Source organism: Opisthorchis viverrini (assembly GCF_000715545.1).
Source record: "Opisthorchis viverrini unplaced genomic scaffold opera_v5_75, whole genome shotgun sequence".
Classification (NCBI taxonomy): domain Eukaryota; kingdom Metazoa; phylum Platyhelminthes; class Trematoda; order Opisthorchiida; family Opisthorchiidae; genus Opisthorchis; species Opisthorchis viverrini.
The window spans coordinates 1,347,288-1,360,281 of NW_008751732.1; the positions used below are offsets into that span (position 1 = coordinate 1,347,288).

The 12,994-nt window shown below is 42.8% G+C and overlaps 1 protein-coding gene across 1 annotated transcript in view; it reads left to right on the top strand.

Moving 5' to 3' along the window:
- The window catches only part of T265_13536 (hypothetical protein), a gene marked incomplete at both ends in the record, with an annotated part of 89,843 nt that overhangs the window by 41,011 nt on the left and 35,838 nt on the right, over positions 1 to 12,994 (top strand). The gene's annotated exons all lie outside the window — the stretch shown is intronic.

A 12,994-nucleotide genomic window follows, 5' to 3' on the forward strand; every position in this document is an offset into this window, starting at 1 on the left:
ACCAGTGAAAGAACAATTTCAGGTTCGTGTCCTGACACAATTTCATTTCAGACATTTCAACTGGGAAGGATGAAAATATATTTATATAGAAGAGACAAAATTGAACGAACTTTCTTACCAGAGATTAGATCCACTTGATTTATCCAATCGTAATGTGTTCAGTCCGGTATCATGGTTTCGGAATTGCTGAAAGTAAGAGGCGACAAAGTGGTTTTGAATACGGCAGGTTCTGACAGGTTGTGGTCAGAATTAGGATGGTCTATCGTTTGGAAACTCTGCGCACTTTCTCCGGGGAATCTTAGCTTACAGGTACTTTTTTAGACCAAGCACTTTCTACATGTCACGTGAACGCTGCAATGATAGCCCCATGTAAAGTTGTCTCATGGTGAAATTCTTGAGTGGAACATAGGTTTCAAGTTAGTTGAACTGATTGTTGACTTTAGCACACGTGACTAGACGCGGTGTCACACTGAATGGGGTACGCCCGTCGATCACGCCTTCTTGTCTAATGAGCTAAGTTAGTGACTTTACCGCCAGTTAATAGTAAGACAATTGGATGTAACGACATTCTTATTTGCAGGAAAACGCTAAATATATGCATGCTCTCATGCAACTAAAAGATTCTGGAGATTCAACCAGAATTTTCCCCTCCCAATGGGGTTGATCTCTTGTGGAAACCGTAGATTAGCTGTCCATCCGTGATGAGGACAATCAGTAAAAGCTTTGAGTCCGGAAATGCCTGGCTGATACTCACACTATCCTACTCGACCAGGATTGGCTAATCAGAGTTTAGCACAATACAACACGGCGTGAACTGCAGAACTCAAAAACGGTGACGCTACATTTTTTAGCTTCATGTTATTCACACCGTTGGTCAATCACGTCCGATATAACCGTGCAGTGCTGACTTACTATTCTGTAGGTCCCGTGTTCTAATCTTCCAAGAGTTTCAAAAGATGCTCATTGTCAGTGGATAACCAGCCCAGATGGACCCCTATGAAAACTGAAGTCTGGTGGTCGTTGGTTTGTTCGCTGAGCTAGGCAATTCAACTGCAAACGTTTCATCACCAATCGGAATGACATCATCAGTGCTTTGTTGGAGCCATGGTCGAGCGTAGCGATGTGTTGGTGGTTGTGCGTTGAGTAGTTTTGTGTGTGTGTGTGTGTTAACGTTTGTTCTACTAGCCGGTTGGTTGTCTGATCGGTCGGTCCGTTCCATTCGTTGTTCTGTTATCCTGTGTCCTGATTGATCCATGACCACGTGAATTGTGAGCTTGCCCCCCTGCCATCGTGCTCTTATCGATGCTGGAGTGACCTCCATCATTGACCGGCTTGTGACCTTTGTTCATTCAACTCCAAGCAGTTCCTTGATTTTTGATTTGTGAATCCGATAATTGGCTCTCCTTGAGTATTCTTGTGAGGGATTTGGTCCTTTGCACGTAGTGTTGCGTAAAGTGGGGCCTCTAGAAATTATCTTCCATGCCTCCTGTTCCCATATGCAAAGATTTTCACGTTTTCCATAGTGAATTGATATTCATACAATTCGCTTCGTCTAAAGCATGGAATACGGTGCTCGGGGGGTTGGATGTCAACACGTTCTCATTAAAATTCCTGGTAAGTAGTCACATCAGATCAGCTAATTTGTGTTCGGATGGTGGGCATACGCACTCTTCATCATGCCGACTGAGGTCGTAAAACTGACACGATTCATTTGATCGCCAGCTAGCTGTTTCCGAGTTTAATAATTCTCATGTGAATGCAATGCCGAACGTAACTTCTTCACGCTAACTGTCTTCATGAGGCAAAATTCCTCAGATCGACCACATTTTAGGGGAATTTCATCATCAACATCATCGATGTGATCATCACCAGGGGTATTCACGTCAGTATTGAGACTGATGCTTCACTGCAGTACAACCACAAGGTTTGTTTCATCATATTTAAAGCCTTAGGATAAAAAGAAGATGAAAGAGTGGGTGGGGAAGTGGACCTAGCGCTGGCCTATCGCAAGCATTCTGAGGTGCCTACACCTCTAAGCGTTCAGTCGAACAATATGGAATTAAACTGACAATACGAATGCCACCGACACCGATCAGCTGTCATTTATCACAGTGTCTCCAGTCAAGCGTATGAAGGGTCACGTACAACACCAACAGCCCCAAAATACTTCGTGGTATCTTTTACATTCTTCTATTAGTTCGTACGTTGATCACCTAGAGGTTTACTCTATTCTGAGGGAGGCACGGAAACACAACAATCGTCCCAATAGACAGTGTCACCGCATGCCTAGCGAATAACCGAACCATTGCAGCCGAAGGTGCGGCTGAAGTGTCCCTTGCACAACCAGATTCCCGTCTTACAATTACCTCCTTACGAATCCGTTGATGCTATACGACAGCAGCAATGCTTCTGAGGCATGCGTGGTCAACAATCCCAAGGTGCCTCATACCTTTTGTCCGCAGAGGTAATGTTTTGCAACCACACAACAATATAGCCGTTACTGTTGCCTAGTACACGCGACTCTTGACATCCACTGGTGTCTTGTTGACGCCACCACTGACACAAATTAGCAAACGTGAATCAAACCATGGAGAGTCGTGCACTGAGTTTGGACACACTTCCGTCAGAGCCAATACAACTACGAATGTGTGTAAAATTCTCCAGAACTTCCAGTGATTCTCCTTGAGTTGAAAGTGGTTCGTTTAGAGACTGCAGTCCTTAACCATGAGGTTACGCTTTGAAGATGCAAGACACATCCGAAAAGATGGTATGATGGTGGTCATCTTTTTCAGCAGACCTTGTGATTAGTCTTGAGCTTCAAAGATGTGGACTATATCGTCTGCGTACCCCAGATCGACAAGTTTCCCAGCACTACAGATTTGAAAACTGGGGGGTTTGAAGACCTTGCAGCTTTGGCCTTATAATTTCATCGATGACAAAGTTGAGCAAGAACGAACAGAGTGAACATCCTTGTCGGACACAACATTTTGTGGAAAAGGTCTTAGATAACTCACTTCACACTTACATATCCAGAATTATGTGAATATAGGAACCTGACTGTATTCACAAACTTCTGGGCACACCCTGTTGAGCAAGTGTTGTTGACAGCACTGACCGATGGACGGAGTCGAACGCACCATTAAACTCGAGGAAAACCAATTTCGTAGGTTGTCTGTCTATATGGCATTGCTCTAACACCTGAAGAAAGAAAAACTACGTCATTTCCCCGTTTATGGTGTGAAAAATAGCAGTACCAGTCGCGTCGAAGTGAAACACTTAGAAGTGCATTTAAATCAATTCTTTCGACAATATGCCGCCTGAGATAGGACTTGGAACCACTGGGATGAAAAATTAAAATGCTTAGTTATGGGATTCGCAGTCAGAAATCTTGCAGGATGTTATACTTTTGTTTGCACCGCAAAAGTTCACTGTATTTTATCCTCCAATGAATTAATGCTTGCAAGGCAAGAAACACTTTGCAGCCATTGTCCTTTGTCGGCAAACGTCCGCATTGTGGATCTCACAAAAATAATTAAAATAAACAAATGAATAAATAATAGATAATGGTAACGAATAATGAATAAACAAAAGTAATCAAATAACAAATAACATATAATAAATAATAAATAACGAATAAAAAATAAAACCTTACGATGATTCGGTACCCATAATTCCTGGTTCACGCGGTAACAGGTGACAGTCGTCTTCCTGCTTATGTGACGCGTGAGCGACGTGTCCTCTTCTCCTGTGGGTATAGGTGGGACACTGTTTGCACACTTAGAACCTATCTCCTCGGAATGGAACGCATCTGTATCGCTCCCGGTGGTCTCCTGAAAGGTGGCATTTCCATCCGGATTAGGAAGGCCAGAGCAAGTTTCGTGAACCTGTGTCACCTCTGGTGTAGGCGTGCCATCAGCTTATTCGTCAAGGGTCGAGTTTACAATGCTGTGGTTCCATCCATTTTGTTATACGGGTCAGAAACGTGATGTCAGAGACATGATGGAAAGTTCATTTCAATGCATTTCATCTCAGAAGATGAGCCTTGGAAAATAATGCTGATTTCCAATGTATTCATCTTCATAATTCAGGCTGTTCACGACTTTCTCCCGTTCACTTTCATATCCTGAAATCTCTTCTCCTCCATTCTTCAAAATAAGCAAGATAACCTGAGTCTTTGCCAATGATGTCCGAAATCAAACAAGTCTCACTTTACTCATCCTTCCGTATAATTTTACTAAGCGATTCGCCTTTACATCGTTTGGCCTACTTATGCCTTTAGACGTCAAATTTTCATGCCGCCCACTAATCAGAGTTTCTGTTAATGCATGTTGGGGTGATTTTTTAAAACCAATATGCATTAGCAGCGTTACAGACCTATCACAGTTGGCTTAAATGCGCAGCTGCAAAGCGGATATTGTTTTTTCCAGAAGTGAGACGTTGCTCACAAGGTTGCTGAAAACTCTTCGGTGAAGCAATAATAAATAATAATAATAATCGTTCAGCTGTAGCACCCTTTCGGTGTTTAGCTGCCATGCTACATGAAGGAGGCACGAGGGCTGGGACATTGCCAGGTTGCCCGAGTCTAGGCAGGGGAAGTTGAGAGGCAGAGGTTGGGTTCGAACCACGGACCTTCCGGTCAGTAAATTCGCGCTCTAACCACTGAGCCATCTCGGTGAAGCGCATTCAGTTGGAGTGGATTCTTATAAACGAGGGTTTCAACCGGACTTAGTCGAGTCTCCTGTGAAAACAAAATTCTTGAACAAACGACAGTACTTTTCGAGACATATGATTCGATTTTCACTTTTAAATATGCATATGCTTTCACGTTTCCCTTACGCAGAACAACGTTATAGGTTCACTGATACAATAGTTTCGACTAGATCTTATCCCGCTTTTTAAAATGGGATATTTGTTTTCCTCTCTGATTCTGCTTCATCGTAATTAGTTTTTGGTAATTAGAACGGTGCAATAGCATGAACGAAGCACGTTTTATGTGCCAGTCATGGAGAGAATTACAATGATCTTCCAAATATTAGACCGGTAAACTAATCTTATCTTGGCGCGCAAATAATATACAAACTGGGTAATTTCACTGTCTAGCGTAACCGAGCTTGATGATGACGAAGTTCGTCGATCGTTTCATTCTCAAGACGCACAATAAGTAACATGAAAGAATTTCATCATTGATTGAAGGGTTTATTTGAAGCAAACTATGCCATCGTAATCTAACTAAAAGATTAACAACAGGGTGGATCAACGTTCAAGCCTCCGGTGACGGGAAATATGAGAACTGTTGAACCATGAACTTTTTGCACCCACAAAATGGTTGTGAATTCCTAAGCGATTATTCTGACAACACGGGTAGGTGTCCCCATTCTTTCAATGTTATGGTATAAAGATTTTTATGAACTATAACGGAGCAATTCGTTCCCAATAGTTAGACTGTAGGAAGCCGGTTTTGACGATTCTGTGTGAATATTAAAACTGCAAATCAACAGATTCCCTTAAGATGTTAAGCTGAGCAGTCATCTGAAACCGGACTTATTCGCAAAAGTTCACGAGTCTGTGTCAAGTGTCGGGGCTGGCGTTAGTGATTGGATCAGCAAGGCATGTGATATCAGCCGGGCGAACAAAATCAATTAGTCATGGAGGGACAAGAGGAAATCAATTCGAATACGCCATCATGGTGATGAAATTTAGAACAGAGTCACTGCAACGCAAGAATATAACGATGCAATATGGTTACCTAACGGGACTAAAATAAATCTACAGAAAGTGGACTATCGAGTTCAAGATACATTACAATGCAGGTGAGTTTGCGCACAAAAGAGTATCAAGACGCTGTGTTGTGACTGCTTCAGCAATGTTGTGGTTTTGCCTATCAGAGACCATAAAAGTCATCTTAAACACTTTGGTTGAATCCGCCGTGTGACGGCTGTTCCAAAAAAATTTTATGATGGCTGATTTTGCACAGTGTAACTGTACCCTCTTAGGATGTTTCAATCTGCGCTCAACTATTCGTGGCCCAGGATGTCTTGTAGTTTTTACGATGCATCTAGTTGTGCGGACTCAATTTAACAGAGGAATAAGGTTGGTATAGTTGGCAAGGCAACTCGCTCCTTTTTGGGTGGGGTTGAAATACAATTAGTTTGTTGGAAACTGTCATTTCCGTAAAAAGTAAACACGCTCGACCGTTGCAATTAGACAGTGATGGATCACAGACAGCAAGTCATCTAAGTCAAACGGTAATAACAAAGAGACTGGAAATTTGGGACTAGTTTATGTCACGTTAGCTGATGAGCACAGCATTCCTCTTGATCCTCATTCTTAGCCGATATTCTTCAAAATAAGCAAGATAACCTGAGTCTTTGCCAATGATGTCCGAAATCAAACAAGTCTCACTTTACTCATCCTTCCGTATAATTTTACTAAGCGATTCGCCTTTACATCGTTTGGCCTACTTATGCCTTTAGACGTCAAATTTTCATGCCGCCCACTAATCAGAGTTTCTGTTAATGCATGTTGGGGTGATTTTTTAAAACCAATATGCATTAGCAGCGTTACAGACCTATCACAGTTGGCTTAAATGCGCAGCTGCAAAGCGGATATTGTTTTTTCCAGAAGTGAGACGTTGCTCACAAGGTTGCTGAAAACTCTTCGGTGAAGCAATAATAAATAATAATAATAATCGTTCAGCTGTAGCACCCTTTCGGTGTTTAGCTGCCATGCTACATGAAGGAGGCACGAGGGCTGGGACATTGCCAGGTTGCCCGAGTCTAGGCAGGGGAAGTTGAGAGGCAGAGGTTGGGTTCGAACCACGGACCTTCCGGTCAGTAAATTCGCGCTCTAACCACTGAGCCATCTCGGTGAAGCGCATTCAGTTGGAGTGGATTCTTATAAACGAGGGTTTCAACCGGACTTAGTCGAGTCTCCTGTGAAAACAAAATTCTTGAACAAACGACAGTACTTTTCGAGACATATGATTCGATTTTCACTTTTAAATATGCATATGCTTTCACGTTTCCCTTACGCAGAACAACGTTATAGGTTCACTGATACAATAGTTTCGACTAGATCTTATCCCGCTTTTTAAAATGGGATATTTGTTTTCCTCTCTGATTCTGCTTCATCGTAATTAGTTTTTGGTAATTAGAACGGTGCAATAGCATGAACGAAGCACGTTTTATGTGCCAGTCATGGAGAGAATTACAATGATCTTCCAAATATTAGACCGGTAAACTAATCTTATCTTGGCGCGCAAATAATATACAAACTGGGTAATTTCACTGTCTAGCGTAACCGAGCTTGATGATGACGAAGTTCGTCGATCGTTTCATTCTCAAGACGCACAATAAGTAACATGAAAGAATTTCATCATTGATTGAAGGGTTTATTTGAAGCAAACTATGCCATCGTAATCTAACTAAAAGATTAACAACAGGGTGGATCAACGTTCAAGCCTCCGGTGACGGGAAATATGAGAACTGTTGAACCATGAACTTTTTGCACCCACAAAATGGTTGTGAATTCCTAAGCGATTATTCTGACAACACGGGTAGGTGTCCCCATTCTTTCAATGTTATGGTATAAAGATTTTTATGAACTATAACGGAGCAATTCGTTCCCAATAGTTAGACTGTAGGAAGCCGGTTTTGACGATTCTGTGTGAATATTAAAACTGCAAATCAACAGATTCCCTTAAGATGTTAAGCTGAGCAGTCATCTGAAACCGGACTTATTCGCAAAAGTTCACGAGTCTGTGTCAAGTGTCGGGGCTGGCGTTAGTGATTGGATCAGCAAGGCATGTGATATCAGCCGGGCGAACAAAATCAATTAGTCATGGAGGGACAAGAGGAAATCAATTCGAATACGCCATCATGGTGATGAAATTTAGAACAGAGTCACTGCAACGCAAGAATATAACGATGCAATATGGTTACCTAACGGGACTAAAATAAATCTACAGAAAGTGGACTATCGAGTTCAAGATACATTACAATGCAGGTGAGTTTGCGCACAAAAGAGTATCAAGACGCTGTGTTGTGACTGCTTCAGCAATGTTGTGGTTTTGCCTATCAGAGACCATAAAAGTCATCTTAAACACTTTGGTTGAATCCGCCGTGTGACGGCTGTTCCAAAAAAATTTTATGATGGCTGATTTTGCACAGTGTAACTGCACCCTCTTAGGATGTTTCAATCTGCGCTCAACTATTCGTGGCCCAGGATGTCTTGTAGTTTTTACGATGCATCTAGTTGTGCGGACTCAATTTAACAGAGGAATAAGGTTGGTATAGTTGGCAAGGCAACTCGCTCCTTTTTGGGTGGGGTTGAAATACAATTAGTTTGTTGGAAACTGTCATTTCCGTAAAAAGTAAACACGCTCGACCGTTGCAATTAGACAGTGATGGATCACAGACAGCAAGTCATCTAAGTCAAACGGTAATAACAAAGAGACTGGAAATTTGGGACTAGTTTATGTCACGTTAGCTGATGAGCACAGCATTCCTCTTGATCCTCATTCTTAGCCGATATATTTCCAAGCTATATATATATATACATATATATATATATATATATAGTATTTTGTCAGGTGCGGAAATGCAGTAAATGCGTTGGAGGGATGTCGACTAAGACCTATTTTTGTTCTATGCTACTAAAATTTTCGAAGCGCAGCTACCGCCATGCTCAGCTGGTTTTGCTGAAGATTCCGGGAGAGTGTGATCACGTTTTTGTTCCTTGGGAACTCCATTAAGGGAGGAAAGCTGTTCTATTGTTTTAATTGACTTCAACTGTCAATTTTAATTGACTGTGAGCATTGTTCATCATATGACAAAAATGTTCTGTGATAGTGACCAGTGTAAACAACACATATAGTACAAATGTTGTCTTCGTATCACCAGTTTCTCGTTATTTTATTGGTGTTTATGTCCCAAATAGTCTCCAGGTAAGTCTGGGGACCCCGAATTCATCTGGCCCCTAATTATGACATCGGCTGTCCGTTCACGTTTTGTGAGACTGAGCGGTAACATTACGTTGGTTGTGCACAAGCGCAAAAGCTTAGATAGGTTGTCTGGTAACCATTATGATGGGCGAAATCACAAACAACGACTGGCAATCTCATGAAGGAAACTACTCACAAGGTTGCTGAAAACTCTTCGACAGCCCGCGACCGGTTTCGCCCTTCTTGGGGCTCATCAGGTAGGCGCAGTCCCCGAAAACAGTCCAATTTGGGTTCAGGTAGATCATAAGGTTGACGGAAACTCGGGGACTGCGCCTACCTGATGAGCCCCACGAAGGGCGAAACAGGTCGTGTGCTGTCGAAGAATTTTCAGCAAACTTGTGAGTAGCTTCCTTTATGAAAATACATTGCGATATCTCGAATATCGTGCCAACTGAATCATGAGGCGGCCTGTGTGCAGCACATTCACTTGTAGAATATCATAAACGAGAGATTCAGTTGAGCCACTCGTGAAAACCAAATTGATTTGCAAATTAGTGTATTTCTCAAAACGACTGGCATTGTTCAGCACTACTCAGCATCGATCGAACTCACCACCTTTCTAGTGGGGATGATGGTGTGCCCTACCTATATAAACCACAAGATTTTTTTTGAAATCAGCTTGGATTACATCGTCTCAAGTTTGTCAACGTGATTTACAGCTCTAGATTACTGGAATTACTGAACTCAGTGTTGCAGTGTCTAATATGTTGTCTTGCAATCCATACACACGTTGTGTAGCAGTCTGTTGGTGTGCACTGGTCTAGAAAACTTGTTCCGTGTAATTCCCTAAGCTGTTAGTTTTTCCGTGCGTTTCACTTTTCTCACTGGTTCAACCTGCGTGTAATTCGCCAGGAATTTCGTGCTAGAGGTGCACAGAATTGTAACCTAACTATCAAAGCTCCTTTCTATATCCTGTCCATAGTCACGTTCTGAAACATGAGAAAATCTGTACAGTTTTTCCACCGAAGGTTAACCCACATCACTTTTTGGAACTTTACGCAAAAGCAAACTTGAATAAAACTAGTGAAACCTCAGACAAATCGCAGAGGCACATCACGAGGTACTATAAAAGGACGGCTTTCATCATCTTACGCCAGAGTTGATTTCCTACCCTTCTTACTTAGTGCAGTTTGCATCCCGTATCCGGCGTATCGTGCGAAAATGCATTGTACTGGTGAACACTATACAAATGTACCACTGATCAAACGCATAAAAACAGCGTATGTTCTGGTCATTTGGGAAATTGCCACAACCAAGTACGAAAGTCAGAACAGCCCCAACGAAGGAAGAGTAAAAGATATCAGTCAGATTTCCTCTTGGGTGTATGCTATGTACCTGGGGCATGCCGGATCAAATCTCTTTCGTCAACGAATGAGCCACTTCACGGAGTCCTTTTAGATTTTCCTTGATAGATTTTGTGGAGTTGCTAGCACAAGGTCATGAAATCACTTTTCATTGATTGTTAGAGAATACGATAGGCATGTTAGCAAGCCAACGGCCACCGTTGGTTGCAGGCTGATCGGCCCACCCCGAAGGAAGTAACACGGCTGAAGGCGTCCATAAAAGAAAATTACATTCAAAAAGAGATTGGTTTGTGAAGTATACCATCAAAACGTATCAGTCTCGTACCGCAAGCCAATGGACCAGAGATGCCGGAGAAGCGGAACAATTTCTCACACATCACTACTTATTCCTAATGACATCCGAGGAGCGGATAGAATAACTGCACTTTTGAAAAGACGAACGTCTAACAGATTAATATGGACTGCAACCTGGATGGGATTTTCCCCATGTTCAAACCAGTTTTTTGTTTGCCTTAATGACTAGTTACAATAAGTGGCTGATCTAGCAATCGGACTCATCGTTGCAGTACAAGTAGAGCTACAAGTACAAATGCTGATGTGTTTAAAAAACCTTCAGTGCTTATTCATGGATTGTGAGGTGTATGTTCAGGGGCGGCATGTTCTACTCCATGACTGCTCACTCTGTAGGCGCAAGGCACATCCCGAAGGTTGGAGCGACGGCGATGAGTCCATGCAAAAGTGCCTGTTTTCTGTTTGCCTTAACATATTTATACTGTATGGCATTACATTTCCAGACCGACTGGGTTCTCATCAAGAATGGTTTGAACAACCAGTTGTTGAGAACTGTAACGTTAGCTTCGCCACCTCTTAGATGATGAAGTTGAATACAAATAGTGACAGTGTGCGCATCCTTGCCGAACACCAATTCTGCAGGGTATTTTGGAGGGCTCTTCATACACACTCATAAAAAGACTAGGCTGGGTTCACGGACTCCAGGAGCATCCCATTTTAGTGACGCTTTGTTAGATCTCACCGACTGATAGAATCCAAGGCATTGCTGAGGTAATAAAAGCAGGGACTGTGATTCGTCTGTACCTATGGCGTTTCTCTAACATTTGACGGAGAAGGAAGATGTGGTCGGTGATGCGGCCAAAATTTCACTTGATGTTTTCTGCTCAAGACTTCGCATGTCGCTGTAAGGTGATGTAGCTTCAATGTATCCGGGGGCCACATTACGAGGGTCAGGTTCTATGGTTGCCGAGCTCACTGCAAGTCTTATTTTTGAAGGTGACAGTTACTGACTCACTCCAGGTGTTTGAAAGAACCTCTGTCCCAGAGAGAAGTAGGAGGCAAACAGGCACTGGCTGAGCAATTTACCACCATCTTTGATGGAGGCAACTGGAAGTCATTTTGGGGCAGAAGTTCAGTGATGCCTAGTTAAAAAGATATGCTCATTAGCGTCTGAGATTCAAGGACATTCCTATCCGAAGTTCATGCTATTCATGCAGACAAGCACTTTGGGTGAGAGGTAGGTGGGTGACAACTGAAGTGTTGTTCGAAAGAACCTACCGAGCAATCCAAACAATTCTGTTGAACCAGAGATCCAGAATGGTTGCCGATGATTACCAGTTTCCTCTATAACTACCTGTAGGTCTTTTTTGGATCAGTGACACCGTGTCAACATATTGATATTTCGTGTGTGTTTATCGATTTTCAGTCAGTTGGCTGTTGATGTGTTTGCTGAGCTTGCAAACATTTCCTCACATTTCGTCGACAGGATTCTGGACACCTGCGGGGTTTAGAGAGGACAGCTGCATTTGTTTGACTAGTATCCACTAGGTTCTGGATTTCTCAACAATTTGTCCGTAATTTCGCGGAGGAAGAAACATGGCATGTTACGGGCATACCGTTCAGAGGCTTGTTCCAGAAGGAGTGATAGACAAAAATTAGTATCCAAGATTGGTGCCTATGGTTTGGCGTATGCACCGTGTAGTCGAAAATCTCTGGCTTTCGTAAATTAGGTGCGGCAATATGCGTTTTTTTTTCGGTATCCAGAACCTGAACCAAGATGGCCATCCGATTAGGCTAGGCATACCTGCGAGGTTTTCACCCCACCGTAAATCACTCACAGCAAACTAGGAACTTTCATTGGCAAACCATGATTAGATTCCATTAACGAGTAGACTAATACGGCTACACATCAGCCTACTGCGCAGCGGAACAATCATGTGGAACAGAGCCGTGCGACTATGCCCCCACGTCGGAATCACGTCCGATTTCATCATGTGCCGGAGAAAGGTCAAATAAGGACACAGAATGTTCACACCCACTCCATGGCCAGGGCACCCCGTACACAAGCGCACAGACGGCCATCTAGGCTCAACCGAGAACCAGTGTGGGTGTGTGGGAGACACACTGGTTGGTTGACAGCAGATCGACCGTCAAGTACGGTGACAAGTGAATCATATATATTGAAGTTCGTAATTGCGTTAATACACAGTTCCTTCAGGTCGTCTTCTTGTCTTCTGACTATAACCCAGTAAGGCTCAGGGCAGGTGAAGAGATACAACAGTGGCGACGGGTTATCTTCATTTCGAAACTCAATCATGGCAGTCAGTTTCGAACAAATGCAAGCTCTACTGCAACAGCAACAGGCGCAGTTTGAAAAATCGCAAGCACAGTTTGAAAA